The sequence below is a fragment of the Humulus lupulus genome, chromosome 6 (genome assembly GCF_963169125.1).
Source record: "Humulus lupulus chromosome 6, drHumLupu1.1, whole genome shotgun sequence".
In the NCBI taxonomy this organism is placed as follows: domain Eukaryota; kingdom Viridiplantae; phylum Streptophyta; class Magnoliopsida; order Rosales; family Cannabaceae; genus Humulus; species Humulus lupulus.
The window spans coordinates 190,615,451-190,622,976 of NC_084798.1; positions in this window are offsets into that span (position 1 = coordinate 190,615,451).

Genomic DNA, 7,526 nt, shown 5'->3' on the forward strand with positions numbered 1-7,526 from the left:
TCTTGGTGTACTCAAAGGACGAAGTCGAGCACGATGAGCATTTAAGGATGACCATGTTGCGACTGAAAGAGCATAAACTTTACGCCAAGTTCAAGAAGTGTGAATTTTGGCTTTCGCAAGTAGCGTTCCTCGACCACATTGTATCCAAGGAAGGAGTTGTTGTAGACCCATCTAAGGTAGAGGCTATGAAGGATTGGCCAAGACCAAAGAACACGTCAGAGGTAAGAAGTTTTTTGGGACTGGCAGGTTATTATCGGAGGTTTGTAGAGGGCTTTTCTAAGATAGCCACTCCGCTCACCAACCTAACCCGGAAGCAGCAAAGATTCAACTGGACTGATAAGTGTGAAGAGAACTTCCAGTTGCTTAAGGATAAGCCATGCTCAGCACCAGTACTTTGTGTATCGACACTCAACGACAAGTTTGTAGTCTACTGTGATGCGTCGAAGCAAGGTTTGGGTTGTGTGCTGATGCAGAATGACAAGGTAATAGCCTACGCCTCAAGGTAGCTGAAGGAGCATGAGCAATGCTATCCAACGCATGATATGGAGTTGGCAGGGGTGGTCTTTGCATTGAAAATCTGGCGCCATTATCTTTATGGAGAATGGTGTGAGGTTTATACGGACCACAAAAGCTTAAAGTATTTCTTCACTCAGAAGGAGCTTAACATGAGGTAGCGTAGCTGGTTAGAATAGTAAAGGATTATGACTACGAAATCCTATACCACCCAGGAAAGGCAAACGTAGTTGCTGATGCGCTAAGTAGGAAGAGTTATGGAAGTCTAGCAGCGTTAGCTGGAATAGAAAAGCCGCTACAGTAGGAGCTGATCAATGCTGGAATAGAAGTAGTCATTGGTAAACTGACTAACTTGTCCATCCAGTCAAGTCTGTTAGAAGATATACGGATCGGACAAGGGCATGATGACACATTAGTATCTCACATAGCTGCAGTTAAAGAAGGCAAGGCCACGAATTTCTCGATCTCAGGACAGGGGTTTTTGAGATATAAGGACTGGGTATGCGTGCCGAATAGTCAAGGGATTAAGATGAGAATTTTAGAAGAAGCACACAATACCCCATACTCAGTTCACCCAGGGTCAACTAAGATGACTCATGACCTTAAGGCGTTGTATTGGTGGCCAGGAATGAAGAAAGATGTAGCGAAGTATGTGTCTAAATGCTTAGTATGGCAAGTGAAAGCATAACATCAGCGGCCTACAGGCTTATTGTAACCACTTCGTATTCCAGAATTGAAATGGGACGACATAGCCATGGATTTTGTAACAGGTTTGCCACGAACAAATAAGCAGCATGACTCGACTTAGGTAGTAATAGATAGACTAACCAAGTCAGCTCATTTCCTACCTGTTAAGACTACGTATACAGCAGATCAGTATGCAGACATTTATGTTCAAGTTGGTGATCCCCAACACTCTTCACTTTGGTAGTGTGAGTGAGAGTTGTTTATCTTTTGTTTCTTGTTCCTTTCTTTCATTCTATTGCTTTTCATCTTTATATTCTTCTTCTCTATTTACTTGTATTTCTTGTTTAAGAGTTGTAATCTTTTCTTTTCTTTTTTTTCAAACACTTTACTTTATTTGTAACATTTTGCTTAGAGTTGTATTTTACTATTCTCTTCTTCTTCTTCTTCTTCTTCTTCTTCTTCTTCTTCTTCTTCATTTGTATTTTCAGTTATAGAGCTGTAACACTTTATTTAATCAATCCTTTTCTATTATAATATTTTGCATAGAGTTGTAATTATTCTTACCCATTTCCATTGAGGCAATACATATTTTCCTAACATTCAAAAGCTTATCCCTTCGTTTGTTTCAATGGAAGGTGAGACCATCAAAATCATGAATCAAGACCTAGTGAGGTTGGATAGGTTTGATGGGTCCAATTTCACTAGGTGGCAAGACAAGGTGAGATTCCTTTTGACCACTCTCAAAATCGCCTACATTCTAGAATCCACTCTAGAACCTCTCCCAACGCCATCCGACAAGGACACTCCCGAGGAGGTGGAGAAAAAAAGGAAGAGGGAGGAGGACAATCTCCTTTGTAGGGGTCATATCCTCAACGCCCTATCCGATAGGCTCTATGACCTCTACACCGAGACCAAATCGTCCAAGGAGATATGGGATGCACTTGAGAAAAAGTTCAAGGCGGAAGAGGAAGGTACCAAAAAGTTTTTGATATCTCAATACTTCGATTTCAAATTTTTTGGTGATAAACCTATTCTTCCTCAAATTCATGAATTGCAAATAATTGTTAACAAACTGAAAGTTTTAAAGATTGAGCTTCCCGAGGCCTTTCAAGTTGGGGCTATAGTGGCTAAATTACCACCAACTTGGAAGAGCTATAGGAAAAGAATCCTTCATAAAAATGAGGATTATTCTTTGGAGGAAATCCAAAAGCATATTCGAATCGGAGAGGAATCGATATGTAGAGATAAGGCGTTGAGGATATGACCCCTACAAAGGAGATTGTCCAAAACATCCCAAAAACAAAGGGAAAAAGGGTAACGAGAAACCTTTGGGTCCAAAAACCAACCCAAACAAGTTTAAGGGCGAGAAAGGTCCTTGCTTTGTGTGTGGGAAAAAGGGCCACTATGCTAGAGAGTGTAGGCATAGAAAAGACCAACAAGGACCTAAGGTGAACGCAACTCAAGTGGAAAACATAGTTGCTACCCTTAGTGAGGTGAATGCGGTCCGAGGCAAAGTGAAAGGGTGGTGGTATGATACATGTGCCACCGTCCATGTCACCTATGACAAATCATTGTTCAAGACCTTTGAAGAGTCAAAGGGCAACCATGAGATTCAAATGGGCAATGAGGGAAAATCCAAGGTACTTGGCAAAGGTACCATTGAAGTCTTTTTCACCTCCAGCAAGAAAGTTACATTAGTGAATGTACTTTATGTTCCCGAAATGAGTAGAAACTTGGTAAGTGGTGATTTGCTTGGCAAGCCCGGCATTAAAGCCGTTTTTGAGTCCAGTAAACTTATACTTACCAAATAAAATGTATTTTTGGCAAAGGGGTACTCTTGTGAGGGTATAGTTAAATTGTGCACCAATGATGTAACTTTCAATGTATCAATAAAAATGCTAATTCCGCCTAGATTGTTGAGTATGATTCTTTATTTTTGTGGCATCTTAGACTATCGCATATAATTTTTTCAACCATGAAAAGAGTAGTAAAATGTGGTATGATTGCATGCAATATTAAAAACTATGGTAAATGTGAAACATGTGTTAAGGCAAAAATGATTAAGAAACCATTTCCTAGTGTAGAAAGATCATCTAATTTACTAGATTTAATCCATAGTGATCTTTGTGAATTAAATTGTGTTTTAACTAGAGGTGGTAAAAGGTATTTTCTTACTTTTATAGATGATTTTAGTAGATATACCTATGTGTTTCTTTTAAAGCATAAAGATGAAACTTTTGATGCTTTTAAATTGTATAAATTAGAAGTTGAAAATCAACTAAATAAAAAGATTAAGGTGCTAAGAAATGATAGAGGAGGAGAGTACTTCTCTAATGAATTTAAGACATTTTGTGAAGAAAATGGTATAATTCATGAGTGCACTGCACCTTATACACCACAACACAATGGTGTTGCCGAAAGGAAAAATAGGACTTATCTAGAGATGATAAATTCTATGTTGGTGTTTTCTATGTTGAACTTCAACTTATGGGGTGAAACGCTTTTAACCGCTTGTCAACTTAACATAATCGAATACCGGTGAAGAAAAATGAGATATCTCCATATGAGTTATGGAAAGGAATAAAACCCAACATATTGCACTTCAAAGTGTGGGGGTGTCTTGCATATTGCAAGAAAAACGAACCTAATAGAACAAAGTTAGGTTCAAGAGCCATAAAGGGTGCTTTCGTTGGTTATGCCAACAATAGTAAAGCTTATAGGCTATTAGACTTAGAGTCTAATATTGTGATTGAATATAGAGAAGTTGAATTTTTTGAGAATATGTTATGTGACAACAATTCTCAAGCTTCAACATCTCTAAAGGAGAATTTGTTATATGAGAACAATTCTCAAGCTTCTACATCCAAAGTTGATTCTAAATTGGAGAATTCTCAAAAGGATGTAAAGCAACCCTTTGAACCTAGAAGAAGTCAAAGGCTTAAAAATCATAAAAGTCTAGTAGTGGATGAGATAGATTCTCAACGAATTTCGTTCTACATGGTAGAAGGAAATAGAGAGGAAGTTATTAGGAAAATTCCTATTGTACTTCTCGTTGAGGATGATCCTAAGACTTACATAGAAGCTATGCAATCGAGAGACAGTGCATTTTGGAAAGAAGCCATCAATGATGAGATGGATTCCATTCTTTCCAATAACACTTGGGAATTGGTGGACCTCCCACCGGGGTCTAAGCCAATTGGGTGTAAGTGGGTATTTAGGAGAAAATACCACACTGACGACACTATCCAAACCTTTAAAGCTAGATTAGTAGCTAAAGGGTTTAGGCAAAAAGAGGGTATCGATTATTTCGATACTTATGCGCCTGTTGCAAGAACAACTTCTATAAGAATTTTGTTCGCTTTAGCTTCTATACACAACTTGTATGTTCATCAAATGGATGTCAAAACGACATTCCTTAATGGTGACCTCAATGAAGAGGTCTATATGGAACAACCCGAAGGGTTTGTCCTACCAAAATATGAACATAAAGTTTGTAGACTTGTAAAATCCTTATATGGATTGACACAAGCTCCTAAGCAATGGCATGAGAAATTTGATCAAGCCATCATGTCTAATGGGTTTAGACATAACAATGGAGACAGGGGTTTGTATTCCAAAACTTGTAAGGGATGTGTGATCATTGTTTGCTTATATGTGGATGACATGCATATTCTAAGTAATAACATGAAAGGGATAGAAGAAACGAAGAGGTTTCTATCATCAACCTTCAAGATGAAAGATCTTGGAGAAGTTGATACTATACTCGGTATCAAAGTAAAGAAACATAGTGGGGGTTTTGCATTAGGGCAAGCCCACTATGTTGAGAAAGTATTGAACAAATTTAACCATCTCAATGTTAAAGATGCTAATACTCAATTCGATCATAGTGTAAAACTAGAGAAGAATGAAGGAAGAGCGGTGGCTCAATTGGAGTACGCTAGTTCTATAGGGAGTCTAATGTACGCTGCCCAATGTACTAGACATGATATAGGATTTACGGTAAGTAAACTTAGTAGGTTTACAAGTAATCCAAGTGTGGATCACTGGAAGGAAATTGGAAGAGTCCTAGGTTATCTCAAGAAAACCAAAGGACTAAGCCTTCACTACTCAAAATTTCTTCAATTTTAGAAGGATATACAGATGCAAGTTGGATATCCAATCTTGGGGACAACTTGTCCACAACTGGTTGGGTATTTACACTTGGTGGAAGTGCAATTTCTTGGGGTTCCAAGAAACAAACCTGTATATCTCATTCCACTATGGAAGCAGAGTTTATAGCCCTAGATGCTCCCGGTAAAGAGGCCGAATGGTTAAGGGATCTGTTGATAGGGATTCCCCTAATCAAAGAGAATGTATCTACTATATTGATACATTGTGATAGCCAAGCGACATTGGCTAGAGCATACAGCGAAGTGTATAATGGGAAGTCTAGACACATTAGTCTAAGACATGGATATGTAAGAGAATTGATTCAAAGAGGAATCATCTCAATATCCTATGTGAGAACAAGTGAAAATCTGGCGAATCCTTTCACTAAGCCACTAATGAGGGATTTAGTAGCTGCATCATCTCGAGGGATGGGACTTAAACTCCCTAAAGAGATTCACGATTGATGGTAACCTATCTTAACACTAGTTATTCAACTAGTGTTAGGTTCAATAGGTAACAACAAGTCAATCAAGTGAATATTAGATGTGCTTAAAACATGTCCCATTTGAGATATTGAGTACTTGTGTGTTACCAAAGTTGAAGGTTAAAACCGAAAGGATTTTTAATAGAATTCAGTCTTGTGAAGACAAGTATTTTTGGTAACAAAATACTGTAAAAATTCTACCTATATGGACCTAAAGGTGGTGCTACCTCTCATGAGAATTGGGAGTATTCTCAAGAACGTCCATGAATGGAAAGTGCACATGGCAATTAACGGTGCAAAGCGAGACATAGAGGTCTCAAGTAAACATCGCAAATGTGTGTGTGTTATCACCGATTTGTTATCATGAAAAGATGATTCAATGCCTAGTGCAACCAAATTTTCATCAAATTTTGTGATAATTACACTATAGTAAAGTTCAAGTTGAAAAACACTTTGCTTTATGCACTAATGCAATGACTCCTATGAGAGAGAGTTCTAATTTAATCAAGTGGGGGATATGTTATATTTCAAAATATAATGATTGATTAAATAATTGTTACAATAGATAACTATTTAATCTAGTGAGGGAATGTAATATTATTTTATAATATAATGTAATATTATATTATATTATAATATAATGTTTTAGATTAAATAAATGTGACAAAGAGTGTCACATATTGTAACATATAATAGAGAGTTACAATATTTAGATATATGAGATATATCCAAATAATGTAACATATTTGGTGTTACAAATTTGTAACTTCCAAATATTACCCTTTATTGTGTAAATTTGGTGTTACACAATATTGAGATGAATTTCATAAAGCCATATGTGAAATGGTTGTTAGAGATATGATTTTAACCCAAATAATGTGTTTTGGGAGTTACAAAATCATTTGGGAGGGTTTGTAACCATTTGGAAAAACAGCACATTTTCAAGTGCTGAAACTGGGTTACGGTCGCGGCCACTAAATGATGGTGGCCGCGGCCTGGGGGACAGAGAGCAGTGGTCGCGGCCACTGATGTCCCTGGTCACAGCCACAGGTGCATTTCAGGCCAATTTTTCAGTTTTTTCTAAATGTGTTGAACGGTTCCAAAAACCCAAATAACTCCCAAATCTCAATTTTAATTCCATATTAATCCAATTAAACATTGGTAACAGCCGTGGGGGTTGGTGGAATTTTAAATTCAAAGGGTGTCTCTAAACTCTATAAATAGGAGCCTATAGCTCACTTGAAAGATACAACATTTCTATCCATTAGAACACTTGGCTAGAAACACCTTGAGACTTGATAATTCCAGAAAGCATTTCCTATAATCTGTGAGAGATCCCTTATTGGTTAAGTTAGGGAGAAATAAGCTTTTGGACAAAGGTTTCAAACCTTGTTCAAGTTGGTGATCCCTAACACTCTTCACTTTGGTGGTGTGAGTGAGAGTTGTTTATCTTTTGTTTCTTGTTCCTTTCTTTCATTCTATTGCTTTTCATCTTTATATTCTTCTTCTCTATTTACTTGTATTTCATGTTTAAGAGTTGTAATCTTTTCTTTTCTTTTGTTTCAAACACTTTACTTTATTTGTAACATTTTGCTTAGAGTTGTATTTATTATTCTCTTCTTCTTCTTCTTCTTCTTCTTCTTCTTCTTTTGTTCATTTGTATTTTCAGTTATAGAGTTGTAACACTTTATTT